The sequence below is a fragment of the Meles meles genome, chromosome 12, assembly GCF_922984935.1.
Source record: "Meles meles chromosome 12, mMelMel3.1 paternal haplotype, whole genome shotgun sequence".
NCBI lineage: Eukaryota > Metazoa > Chordata > Mammalia > Carnivora > Mustelidae > Meles > Meles meles.
In genome coordinates this window covers 62460889-62474723 of record NC_060077.1, presented here as the reverse complement: position 1 = coordinate 62474723, position 13835 = coordinate 62460889, and the positions used below count along the sequence as shown (strand labels likewise).

The 13835-nt window shown below is 39.0% G+C and overlaps 1 pseudogene; it reads right to left on the bottom strand.

The window, feature by feature from the left end:
- Positions 1–681: 681 nt before the first annotated feature.
- Positions 682–13835, bottom strand: part of LOC123953909 — a 170622-nt pseudogene continuing 157468 nt past the window's right edge.

Here is a 13835-nt window from a genome sequence, read left to right as displayed (position 1 = left end):
CATTATGTAGAAAGAGCTAAGATGCATTTATAAAATCCTAAGACAACAAGCCATCTTTCTAGTGGGGGTGGCTACAGCAAGGCAGAGAACTGTACTTTCTTTACAGTAGAAATTAATGGACTCATCATCCCAACAGACTTCAAAAATATTCCCCTGTTGGTTTTTATCTGATGACTTATATCCTTCTCTAGTGTCAAAGTTCCCAAATATCACTCTCTGGCTGCTCTCATCTTACTCTAGCTCTCTCTCTCTACCACTCCTGCCCGTTGGCCTGTAATCACAGTCACTTGCACATCAGCATGTGCCCTCCATCCCCACAAGGGCTCATGAGACTGTGTATTGCAGATGTAGCCACAACTTCTGCCTCTGCCTCTAGGCAGCCTGGGTCCCAAGGTCCTTCTCCTTTCACCTTTCCATCCCAGCCAATGCTGTAAAACCTCAGTGCTTCTTAATGTAATCTTTCTGCACTACTTGTCAGAACTTTAGAGCTCCTGGAGAAAAACGCATACCTGTGATGACTGATGCCACTACAGATTCACTATCTTTAACCTAAGCTAGAACCCTCTACATTTCAGATATTTAAAATCTCTTCAAGTGATTCTGTCCTTTCTCTTCCTCCTCTTTTCTTTTTAAATACAGTTTTTATGTAGAGATCTATGTTTACAATTGGAAATGTGGGAGTTAAAAATTCACAAGCTTGCCTGTGAGCTTTTTATATACATCCAGAAAAAAAGTTCTGGCCTTCGCTTCTACATTGTTCTGCCGTGCTTTATCTAGATGTGTCTTTAGGTTCCAGCTGCTCTCCTGATTCACACAAATTGGCTTACCCACGATTTTACTTGGAAGATGCAAGTCTTGAAGGACTGCATCATGGAACACTTTTTCTTTATTTTTTTCCTTTTTGTATCTTTTACATATGAGGTAGAATTCTCCACTGAGCATTAGTGACAACGTGCTTCTCACTTAATGTTTCTCCAATACATGCACTAGCTGGATATGAATCATCTGGGAAGATTTCAGGTGAGGAACAGAAACAGGATTATAACATTCTTCTGACCCTTACTAACTTTAATTTTCTTCGCTGCTGGGATAGTGAGCTGTCTTTGCTGAACCTTGGAATTTACTTCCAAGTCCAGGAGAATCTGAGAAATTCCAGACTCAACTCAAAATCACTGGACTTGAATGAAACATGAACTTTTCTGGCCAAGCACTCTGGGAAGAGGCTGAAGTCTTAGGAGAACTCAGTTTCTCGCTGATAGAGGGAAGAGTCATTCCAGAATCACTGGCAGTCCTCTCAACTGGCAAATCTTTGTCTTGAACTCAGACTTTGGTACTTGCCATGTCCTCTCCCTAAACTGCTCTTTCCTTCTACTTCCATTTCCTCTGTTCTGAGCCTTTTTCCTGATGAATCCTATTTTTATTTACAGTAACAAGCTCTTCTCTCCCCTGAACTCACATTTTCAGCCTCAGGTCAACCAGGGAACTTAATTAAATTTAATGTTTTATGTTCAAAAACTTTTATTGATCACTTTTCTATACTTCTTTGCAAACAGTAAGTAAGTAAGTAAATAAATAAATAAATAAATAAAATTTTGATGTACATAAAAAATTTTTTTCATGGGTTCTAAGTGACCGTAGGTTCTCAGAGTTAAAAAGTTTTTCTGGATTGAGTTATCATTACAATTATCTATTATTGCAAATAATTGGTCAAAATGATATAAATACTATGTTACATTTTGATAAATATTTCAAATAGAAAAAGTAAAATTTATTGGAACTAATTTCTTAACGACATAAAAGGGCTCTTGCTTTTAACTTTAAATTCATGCAACTAGTTATGAATATTAATCACTTCTAGAATGAGGCAGAATTCACCAAAAATTCCCTTTCTGGTTTTAGTTCTTAAAAATTAAGCATGATAAATTTTGTCCTTTTACATAGGGAGACTTGAGTGGAAAGATTTTTGTTGAACACATGTCTTTCAGATCTTTGACTTCCTTATGAATTAGACGCAAACAGACAACATACACACACACAGTCACCTAGCATGTCTGAGGCAGGATAGAAGGGCCTCAAGCCCTATCCTTTTCCATATTTGACAAAGAGTTTGGATGTGTACTGGAGTTGTTTTTTTTTGTTGTTGTTCACTTTGTTCTGAAATTAAGGTAACCAAAATAAAGAAGATACAGTTTTATACAAAAAAATTATCTTTAATATTCTTTATGCCATGAATTCAGTTAGCCCTCCTTCAATTTTGTTGAAAGCAACTCATTGAAAACATCTGATTTGTAAAAGGATTTCTTAGTCAACAGAACCTTTCACTTTCTTGAGCCAGAAACTGTCATTTTGAATTGTTTCTTTGTTTCATGTCCTAGACATAGGTTCTGCTATTTGAGGGTGATATGCCCTAGTAAGTCTTTCTTAGAGACTGGCTGCTGAGAGTGTAAGGACCTATTTAGAAACTGTCCCTGCTCCCCCCGTCCCCCAGGGGATTTACTTGGAGACAAGTTCCGGAAACCAGCTCCAGGTAACAAAGCCCAGATACCAGGGTGGGTCAGGCCAGGTGGAGACATCCGATCAGTGGGGGTTTGCATACTGTCTCCCTGGTTACCAAGGAGTAGGGACCCCTGCCCTCTGGGAGCTTTTGGCGCCAATCCTAATCAAGGTGTAATAGGTTGGTTCTAATGTCTACTAGGGTAAATTGTAATTCAATTGGTCACTTAGCATCACTGGAGTTTCCTGTGTGTGTTACAATTTCATTGGTCACCTCTGTGTGGCCAGGCCCGACTGCATGGCCTTTGCCCTTAAAAGCTAGTCTGTGAACCAGAGAAGGGTCGCCCTCTCTTGTAACAGGTGCGGCCCCAAACGTTCGGTTAGATTCTTGATGCTTGGTGTGAAATAAAGCTTTGCTTGACTTTCGCCTTATATCAGTCTCGCTCCTTTAATCACGGACCTAGAGGAGGTAGGCGGAAGAGGAAAACCAGGGAGGAAGATCAGTTTCAGAGCAGATGACACATATAAACTGCTGAGAGTATAGAAGCTGTTATCTCAAACACTCTCTGAACCACTATGTCCTCAGGAAGAACATCATCCCAGAGAAGTAGGAGAATCCTTGTAGAAAGACTGCTGTTGTCCATTTTGTCCATTTACCCTAGTCTGCCTCCAGAGTTCCCTTTGTCAATCTATTACGATAATCACTTACAATAACTACTTTATGTTTGTGTCTTCACTAGAAGTTACATTCCTTAAGGAAAGTGCCTGAGTTTCACTCTCTGCTTTGCTGAGTATGGCACATAGGAAGTGTTTAATTAATGTTTTTAGGATGAATGTAATGAAAGAGGGAATAAAAAAATTACCAAGAAACTAATCTGCTTGGGTTTCTTCCTACTTTTGCCTTCCTTAAATAAAATTCCTTCCAGATAAAAAAATCTTATGAGTTGTCTAACTTCATTATAAATTAATTACTACTTTACTTGTGGAGAGCAGCTGGTGAGCTTAAAACAAAGACAAGGAAGACCTGTATGGGAAAACAGTGCAAAGAGGAAGATGAAAGACAGATATGGCAAATGTTATAAAACTACCCTGTAGTTGGGAGAGGTATAATGGCTAAGGGATTATTAACATTTTAGGGTAATGAAGTCAGAGAAACAGGAAACCTTGAATTCAGTATTTCTGACGTGTGGTGGAAAGATAGGAAGCCCAATGAAAAGGTAAAAAAAAAAAAAAAGATACTTATGCACAAATTGAAGGCAGTTTCATATCTGAAACTGCAAATTCACTGCAGTAAAATCCATCCCTTTCCCTGCCCAAGTTTATTCTTTTCAAGGTGAGTTTATTCTCATATAGCTCCAAGGCTGATCTCTTGGGCTGATAAGGTCTTGGTTGGATTTCCATTCCAGGAGAATCGAGTAGAGGACCTTGTAAAATTAACGTTCCTCTGCTGCTCTGAAGATAAGTGCTTGGCTGACCCCAGAAGTGCAAAGCTGACTATAAAGTTCACCTTCTTTCCATATCCCAGTGTTGAAAGAAGGCTGAAATGGTGAATAATTCATCTGGCTGTGATAAGCAATGTGGCCTTGTTGGTAAGGGCTTTTGATGCTATCACCATCCATTCTCTGCATGGAAACCTATCAAAGGGTTTTACTTTATGTCTATTCCACTTAGAAAGCAAACAAAAGAAGCTACCAGCAGTCAAAGTGCAAAGGTTCAATTAGAGTTACTTGGGTCATTTTTTAAAGTTTGATATTATTTCATTTGGAATATTTATTATATCTCACATGCAAGTTTTTCTGTACGGAATTTCCTTATTTCTATCATTAAGGGAGTCAGTTAAAATATCATGATTTCTTGAGGATAGGGAAACCTACCATCAAGAAGCCTTTCCACACACGTACATTGACCTTCAGTGTGCAACAAATTTGAAATTTCGATTTCTAAAATTTCTTCATTCTTATTTCATAGGAGTCTCCCCTTTTCTTTCAGGAGTATATATGCCCTTGTTCCCATCATCACTAAGAAACTTTCAGCAATTTATCAGAAAATTAAAAACTATAACTAATCAAAACATCAATCCTCCCCTGACCCCCAAGCAACATGTTTGGACCAAAGGAAAAGGGAAGAGTAGGTACATCCAGGGGAGTGAATTTAGTTGTTATTGCAATAAATGAAAGATAGCCTAGAAACTGATAAATGAGTTACCTTTTCAAAAGCCACTTATATTTAACAGGAATTAAAGGCATAGATTAAACTAAGAAAAAAATTCTGATATTCAAATTTTTGCATTTAAATAGGAACATTATTTGTGTTTTAGAGGGATTTTATAGTGAACATAAGAATAATCAATACATTTTAGTATCGATTGATAAAGCTGGACTTCCTGTACCATTCATTCATTCATTCACACGACAGGAGCCCAGTTTGTGCAAAGCACCATGAGAATAAAGATATATAAGACACATTTCCTGTCCATAGGTCAAGGTCATAAGCAAAGGATAGAAATTCAAAAATATGGTGTGGTAATGAAAGATAACTGTAATGTTGTAATGTTGTAATGAAAGATACAAAGATAACTGAGGAATACTGGGATACTTAGACCAGGTTGGATATGTCAAGAAAAGCTTTATTCAAGTTGTTACATATAAGTGTGTATAAGTAATAGGTAGGTAGAAATGCATTCCAAATGAAAATAACATTATGTTTTAAGACAATGAGCAGGATTAAAGGAAGTACAGTTTTCATCTTTGTAGATGTGCTAAGTTACAAAAAAAAAAAAAAAAAAGCCATAAACTGGGTTAGTCAGGTAGGTGGAATGTATGGTTAATATGCTGTATACATATTTAAATTTTAATTTGTAGGTCATGGGAAGCCATGGGGACCATGAGCAGAAATGTGGCCTGGGTATTCACCTGCATCCCTTTCAGGCAACCCTTGCTCTATATAATGAGTACTTACAGGGTTTCCCTTCCTTTAGCCTTTCTATGTCCTTTCTGGGCTCATCTCAAAATTTATCAAGGAATTCCTATGTATGGAATGTAAACAAACCTATTCATTTTGTATTTGGATAAGCCCACCAGTAGGATTGCATGGAACATACAGGATTCCTGTATGTTCAAATAGTCCCATATGTCCATGATAGAACTTTATAGATATAAAAGGAGTTCTTATGGATATTTAAGAAATGGGGGCACCTGGGTGGCTCAGTGGGTTAAAAGCCTCTGATTTCAGCTCAGGTCATGATCTCAGGGTCCTGGGATCGAGCCCTACATCGGGCTCTCTGCTCAGTGAGGAGCCTGCTTCTCCCTCTCTCTCTGCCTGCCCCTCTGCCTACTTCTGTTCTGTCTGTCAAATAAATAAGTAAAAAGTCTTTAAAAAAAAATGGAGCTGTAAGGACCGACTTTAGCCAGAGCACTTCCATCCAGGTTAAACAATAATCTTGTTGTTTAACCCTTAAACTCTCCCTGCCCACCTTCCCCAGGGGACTTACTTAAAAGCAAGTCCTGGAAACCAGTCCCAGGTAACAAAGCCCAAATACAAGGGTAGGTCAGGTCAGGTGGGGACATCCAATCAGTAGGGGGGGGAGGGCTTACTGTCTCCCTAGCTACCAAGGAGTATGGACCCGCCCCTTGGGGCACCTTTTGGGCGCCAATTCTGACCAAGGTGATAGGCTGCTTCAAATATCTACTAGGGTAAATTATAATTCAATTGGTCACTTATGTGTGACCTAACATGACTGCAGGTTTTTCTGTGTGTTATAATTTTATTGGCCACCTGTGTGTGGCCAGGTCCAACCACATGACCTTTGCCCTTAAAAGCTAGTCTGTGAAGCAGAGAGAGGTCGCCCTCTCTGTAAGAGGCGTGGCCCCGAAACTTCGGTTTGATTCTTGATGCTTGGCGCGAAATAAAGCTTTGCTTGACCTTTGCTTTGTATCAGTCTCGCTCCTTTAATCACAGACTCATTATTGGGGGACCTAACAGGAGCCAAAAATTTTTTTTTCAAGTAGGAATAAAGTTACAAAGGAGAAAACGGAAATGCACCAAATTTAAGCTTGTTGTTTCATAGTTTTGAAAAACACAATTATAGATAATAACTTTTCTGATTTTTGTGTTCTTCCTGAATCAGAGTCCCTCTCTTAGTTAATATATTCTAATAAAAGTCTATAAAGATTAAGAAACATTGACCAAAATTCTTAAAGGACAACTTACAGCTATGCCATTCTGAATCCATATGGTGCTCTTGAGAAGATTTCTTGTCCATCTCCTGGCTTGTGTCTACAAGTCTTTCCTGTCTATGTGAATTTGTCTTTGAATATTTCTATCTTATTTTTGCCACTCATAAGTACCATTCCTCTGGACTTCTTCTTGGTCTTAACTGCTGCCCTATCTTCCCTGCTACTCTACCATTATTGCTTATTTCTACCTCTGAGTCTCTTCAGTTTTTATCTACCCCATAGTGTGAATCCTTTTTTCCTTGAAAGCCATTAAGAGTTAATGATTTCAGAGGTAGAAGCATCTAATTTAAATCTTAAGGTGTCTGGAACTATTCCAATAATTATAATCTCATCTTTTTAAAGTGGCTTAGAAAAGTATTCTTTTATGATTCCCTGACTGGAATGCTTACACCACTAAGAACAGGTTATAGAAAACAACAACAACAACAAACTGACCTGAACAGCCCACACATAGGAAGGCCATAACATTGGCTTCAGAATTTGTTTGATTCAGTAGCTAAAGATGTCAAGGAGTTAGCTTCTTCAAGTCCTGTTGTTCTGTCTTCGTAATGTCAGGTTTATTTTCATAATGGCGGAAAGGCTGTAGTTGTTTCAACTTTCGTATCTCTACCCAATCGGAAAGGTTTCAAAGCCCTGCCCATCTCTGAGGCCCTTCCTTTAAGAGCATCTATATTATGCAAGGCCTTTGCCATTAGGTGATTCATAATGACAGATTCAATGGAAAGATGCTGGTAAGTTGTTCTTGCCCTCAGGCTGTGTCTTCTAAGGAGCTCAGCTGTCATCTTTGTAGTCATAGACTACCAATAGGAAATGCTTGGAAAGGTCTCTGTATGAAGCTTGGATGATGCCATATTATGTTAGGTCATTTACTGACTGACTTTCTTTACGTAGATCTCAGCTGGAGGAAGAGAATTGGGCTTTTCTAGTCTGGACTTCACATATCTAGACTTTGAGCCATTTGGTTCAGTCTGCAAGCAGAGAAGTTTGCTGATCACTTCCTACTCATCACATTGACGATGGAGGGGGTTCCCTTCCTTAAATAGTAAGATGGCAGAACACATGACACTTGACACTAGACAGATGAAATTGACGATAGTTTATTAGTCACATACGCCCACAGTTTGGGAGAGGAGGACACTGCCTGCCACGCAAGGCCACACAGGGTTTACAATTGAGAGCAGAGAGACTCATAAGCGTCTGTGGGAGGCAGGCTTTGTAGTAACAAGAGGGTAAGGTGCCCCCTGGTACCCTGGCCATGGGAAGATGTGATTGGCTTCACTGGATAATTTTGAGGGCTTGAAGGGAGGTGAGACCCATTAGATTGAAGACTGTGTGAGAGGCGCAGCTTGCCCAACTGATAGTGCAAGTAGCTTAGTGGGGAGCCTTTCCCACTGAGTGGGGGGCATATCTGACTAGGGCAGGGGAGCTCATATTTAGACCTTAGGGACCCTGTGAGGATCAAAGACGTCAAGGCATCTTTTGAAATTTTAGATCTTACAATACAAGAAGTTCTCTGTGAACAATGATGTATTTTCTTTTTTACTGCTTTCAGAAGAGCCAGTATCAGGCCAAGTGTGTACCTTTGTTTCTTCTAAAGCTAGCAAGCATTCCAACATACTGCTTCTTTTTCCTAGGCTGTGGTTGTGCTTCATATATACATGGTCTAATTTCCAATATACAAAAGCTGAGGTTCAAATACCATTTTACTATCAAATAATAAGTAATTCAAATACTCCAGCCTGGAATATTGAGGACTTCTCTCTTTTATACCATATATTCTGTGGTTAGCCTGTTTGATGTTTTGGGGCTAGTAATTTGTAATACTTCGATTTACTTTAAACAAAATTTTTTAAAGGATTTTATTTCTTTATTTTACAGAGAGAGAGAGAACCGGGGAGGAACAGAGGGAGAGGGACAAGCAGACTCCCCACAGAGTACAGAGCCGGAGGTGGGGGGTAAGGGACGGTGGGGGCTCAATGCATGACCCTGAGATCAAGACCTGAGCTGAAATCAAGAGTCAGACACTTAACCAACTGAGCCATGCAGGCATCCCTCAAATTGTTACTTTTTTTTTTTTTTGATTGAAATTCTTGGTTTCAAGGAAGAGAGATCAACTCTAGCAAATGTATGCAGAAAAGATATGAGTTACTGAGTAACTTATAGAATCAAAGGGAATGCTGGAGAACCATGTTCTTTAGGGCAAAAACTAAAGTAGTCTAGACAGTAACCCTGCAGGCATGTAATGACGCAGGAAGAGTCTTGATCTTGATCCTGCTGGACTCCCCATGCTACCGGTGCAGTGACAAGCCCACTAATAATGGGACATGTGCTAAACTCTCAACTCCACTTTTGTCACCAGACTCCTGAAGCCATCATCATTATAAAAATTTTCCAATTTTTTGGAAAAAAATTGACACCCAGGGCGTCTGGGTGTCTCAGTGGATTAAGCCGCTGCCTTTGGCTCAGGTCATGATCTCAGGGTCCTGGGATCGAGCCCTGCATTGGGCTCTCTGCTCCGCGGGGAGCCTGCTTCCTCCTCTCTCTCTGCCTGCCTCTCTGCCTACTTGTGATCTCTATCTCTGTCAAATAAATAAATAAATAATCTTTAAAAAAAAAATTTCCAATTGTCAAAGCCTTTTCTCTTGGGATTTATTAATGTATTACATGTGAATTAAGGGTAGCTCAATGAGTTTTTCCAAATATATTTGCTTTGTAACTAGGAACAATATCAAGATGTTGAAGATTCTCAGCACAGTAGAAAACTCTTTCAATACTCACTCCTCCTTCATTATGATTTTGCTTTCCATTTTTATTGCCCTAGGTTAACTTTTGTTTTTCCTATTTTTGAACTTCATGCAAATGAGATCCTATATATGTACTCTTCTATGCCTGGCTTAGGCATATTATTATTATTATTACAGTATTATTACAATATAATACAATAATATTATTACAATAATATTACAATATTATTTTTGAGATTCGAACATGTATCTATTGTTTGCTGGTTATTTTTTCCTTGCTTTATATTATTTCACTATATTAACATATCCCACAATATTTATTGATGTGCCCTCTTCCTGCTACCCCAGTTTCTGTTTTTAATTATTCTGAATGGAACTTCTATGGGCTTTATTTACATGTCTTCTGGTGTGCATTTACACTTATTTCTATTGGGTATATATCTTGAAATAAATTTCTGAATCACAGGTTATACAGATGTTTAGTGCTATTAATAACTACCAATCTTTTTCAAAAATGATTGTACTGATTTGTACCTATCAGTCTGTATGAGTGTTCCAGGTGCTTCAGAGCCTTTTCAAAACTTGATATTGTCAGATTGTTGTTTCTTTTTTAAATAACCATTGTGGTAACTGTGTACTAGTATCTCATTTTAGTTTTCATTTGCATTTCTCTGATGGGTTATGATGTGCAACACTTTTTCATATATTTTTGTAAAATTTTTATTTGTGCCTGTTGCCCAGTTTCATTGCATAGCCTTTCTTCTTTTGGTTCACAAGAGTTTTAAAACTTATTTTGTGTAGTAGTCTTTGGACAGAGACAGGCAGTACAAGTGTTTCCTCCCATTCTGTATTTTTAATCTCTTAAGAATTTTTTTTTTAAATTACTGGAGGTTTTTAAATTTAGTATGGTTCAACTTATCAACTTTATTCTTGTGTTAGGTTCTTTGGTGTAAAACTTAAAAAAAGATATCATCCAATATTAATATATTGTCTTTATTAATTTTTGGCTTGCTCTCAGTGATCTATTTGGAATTTAGTTTTGTAAAGGCTGTGGGCAGGGGCATCTAGGTTTATTGTTTTCATATGCAGATATCCAGTTGATCCTATAATATCTGTAGAAATAAACAAGAAAAGACTATTTAGAGGTTGCAATAGCAAGTGAGTCAGCCACCTCACTTGCATTTGGCAGGGACTCAAAACCAGGCAGAAGAGAGGGAAAGCTTTATAGTAGAAGAAGGGGAAGTACCGAAACCTTGGTTAGATGCTGTCAGTATGGAGAGGCTGGAGACAAGAAAACAAGAAATGGTGATTCGTTAGAAAACAGATCTAGCTTTCTCCAGTTGTTTTAAGTCAGAAGCAGGGGACAACTTTGGGACATTGTCAGTTATTGATCAAGTCCTGGCCATTTTGGGCCCATTACTGCAGGATTGTGATTTGACTTCCTGGACATTTTATTGCAGAGGGTGCTTTGATTTCCAGGCTGGTTTCTTTTCAGGCTGTGGATTAGAATTCAATTTTTATGTATAGTTTGATCTTGTTCAGTTTGCATATTCGATCTCTCAAATTTTTAAAAATGTCACCCAATTCTCTGAATTCCAATAGTATCTATAAAGTAAATTAAGTGACTGTATGAATGGGCTTCTGGAATCTTTGCTGTGTTCCATTAGGCTATGTGATTCTCTTTGAACTAATACCAGACTACCTTAATAATTCTTGATATCTGGTAAGAGAACATTCTCCAGCTTTTTTTGCCTCAAGATTGTCTTTTGTATTCTTGATCTTTTGCATTTTGTTGTTGATTTTCACAAAAATAACCTGCTGGAAACATGAATAGCCTGGTTTTGATTAAAGTTCAATTATGAGGCATGATATGTTTATAATATTGAGTCTTCCACCTCTAATATGGTATATCCTTCCTATCATTCAGTTCTTTGTTTATTTTCTTAGTAATGGTTTATTTTTATTCCTAGGATTATGATGATTTGGTCTATTGTAAATGCTATCTTAAAAATATGTCCTTCCCTGGGGTGCCTGGGTGGCTCAGTGGGTTAAAGCCTCTGCCTTTGGCTCTGGTCATGATCCCAAGGTCCTGGGATCGAGCCCCGCATCGGGCTCTCTGCTCAGCAGGGAGCCTGCTTCCTCCCTCTCTCTGCCTGCCTCTCTGCCTACTTGTGATCTCTCTCTGTCAAATAAATAAATAAAATATTTTTTTTAAAATATGTCCTTTCCTAATTGTTTGCTCAATTTACTCATTATATCTAATAGTTTTTCTGTAGGATAGATAGATGGTTAGATGCCTGCTTATCTTCTCAGGTACTGGTTAGGTATGGTAAAATCCCTATGTCTGTGCGGTCTTTGTCTTTTCTCTTTTAAGTTTGTAAATCTTCTGCTTTTGATATTCCAAAGTGGGCTTCTGTTTTTCTTCAAGATATAGAAACTTCAAAAAAAATCATTCCCGGGGCACCTGGGTGGCTCAGTGGCTTAAACCGCTGCCTTCGGCTCAGGTCATGATCTCAGGGTCCTGGGATCAAGTCCCACGTCGGGTTCTCTGCTCGGCAGGGAGCCTGCTTCCCTCTCACTCTCTCTGCCTGCCTCTCTGCCTACTTATGATCTCTCTCTGTCAAATAAATAAATAAAATCTTTAAAAAAAAAATCATTCCCATCCCAACAATGAATAAAACCCAGATATACTACAAAATACATTTTTTCTGAAGCTCATCAGAGTCATGAGGTGACACAGTAACCTAATAACATGAAATATTAAGTGAAAGAAGTCTTTCCACATATAGGTGGGACGTGTGATTTATCCCACCTACGGCACAGTATGAGGGAGGAAGGACTCCTTGCAGGCTACACAACGAGCAGAGAAGAATCAGCTAAAAAGTTAAGGAACTTTCAGTGGCCAAGTATGGCATAGCAAATCAGTATTAAGTATTCCTGGGGGTGCCTGAGCAAAAGAAAATGCACCCTCACTTGCAAGATTTTTTCCCAGGGGTCCCCAGCATAGGCTCAGGAGCAAATCTGGCACAGAACCCAATATTAAGTCCTGCTGGCGGTGCAGGAACTAGTGGTGGTGCTAAGGAGAGGCACACATGAAATCCTTTGGGCTTCTGGACCTTGCTCCCCCACCAGTTCCCACAAGAGGAAAAGCTTCAGGCCCATAAGCAAGAGACAGAAAAGCCTCTAATTCAGGGAGTACAGACGAGAGTGCCACTGGTAGACAGGTCATGGAAAACTCTCCATCCCAAAGGCACAGGTAAAACGCTTTCTCGGACCCTTCTGCCCTTGCTGTGATGGCTGGCATGCTGTTGCTGGTGCAGGGGTAGGGAGAAGAGGGGCAGCAGCATGCAAGACTCACCAGGTTCAAAGCCCTTGGCTTCCAGACAGGTGAGGTAGGTAGACTGTAAAAATCCTATCCTATCCCAAAATTGGTGCATAGGACCTTCCTAAAACCAAAGCGGAGCAAGAAATGACCCAGAATCCCCTTAGCAGGTGAGCAGTCAGCCAGAATCTAGACCAGGGGTCTGATGTAGTATGCAGATGTGTGGTGAAAGTTGCACGATGGGTGGTGTTTTCACCAAGATTCCTTCATGCATATTGGAAGACTGAATGTCCAAAAAAAGAGATCTTCATTCACTATAAACCTGTTTCCATCTTTTTTTCTTTTTTTTTAAATCTGGAAAATGCCAGTCCTAGTGTGTTTCCCTTCTGAAGTCTTCTGCTTTATCTACCAAAAGAAGACTGTCTTCTTTTTGCACTACGGTGGATGGACCTCCGTTTTAGCTCTGTTATCTTTGAGCTGGGACTGATGATTGCATCTCAAAGGCAGGAACTGCACATGTTTGATCTTTGAACAACTTTCTATAGTAACTAGCATATATTGGTATTATTTGTCATCTATTTATCAGTGCATATATGAATGAGGAAATCCATGGTTGTTTAACTCTCAGCAATTTTCTTAATGTTTCCCAGTTTCAGATTTACAAATGCGTAACACCCATAACCCTATTTTTTAATATGCCAGGTATTAATAGTTCTCATATTCCTGTGGCTCTTCATCCCAGTACGTGGAGTCCTGATTTTAAGTCTCTTCTCCCCAACCCAGTCTCTCTGTTTGACCATTGTGATCCTCAGAGGACCTGAGGTAGCTAGTGTTTTAATCTGGATTCCCCATCTCCAACCTGACACCTTCTTTCATCAGAGGTGAGTTGGTATTTAGTACAGAACTGCCTAAGCAAATCATATGTGTTCACTGCTTTCCTGGATAAAAACTAAAACAATAATACTCATCAATTCTTTAAAAACTCATAGCACTCATTTTTTTCACAGGTAGCATTGGTACCTAAGCTCATATAGAGTTGTT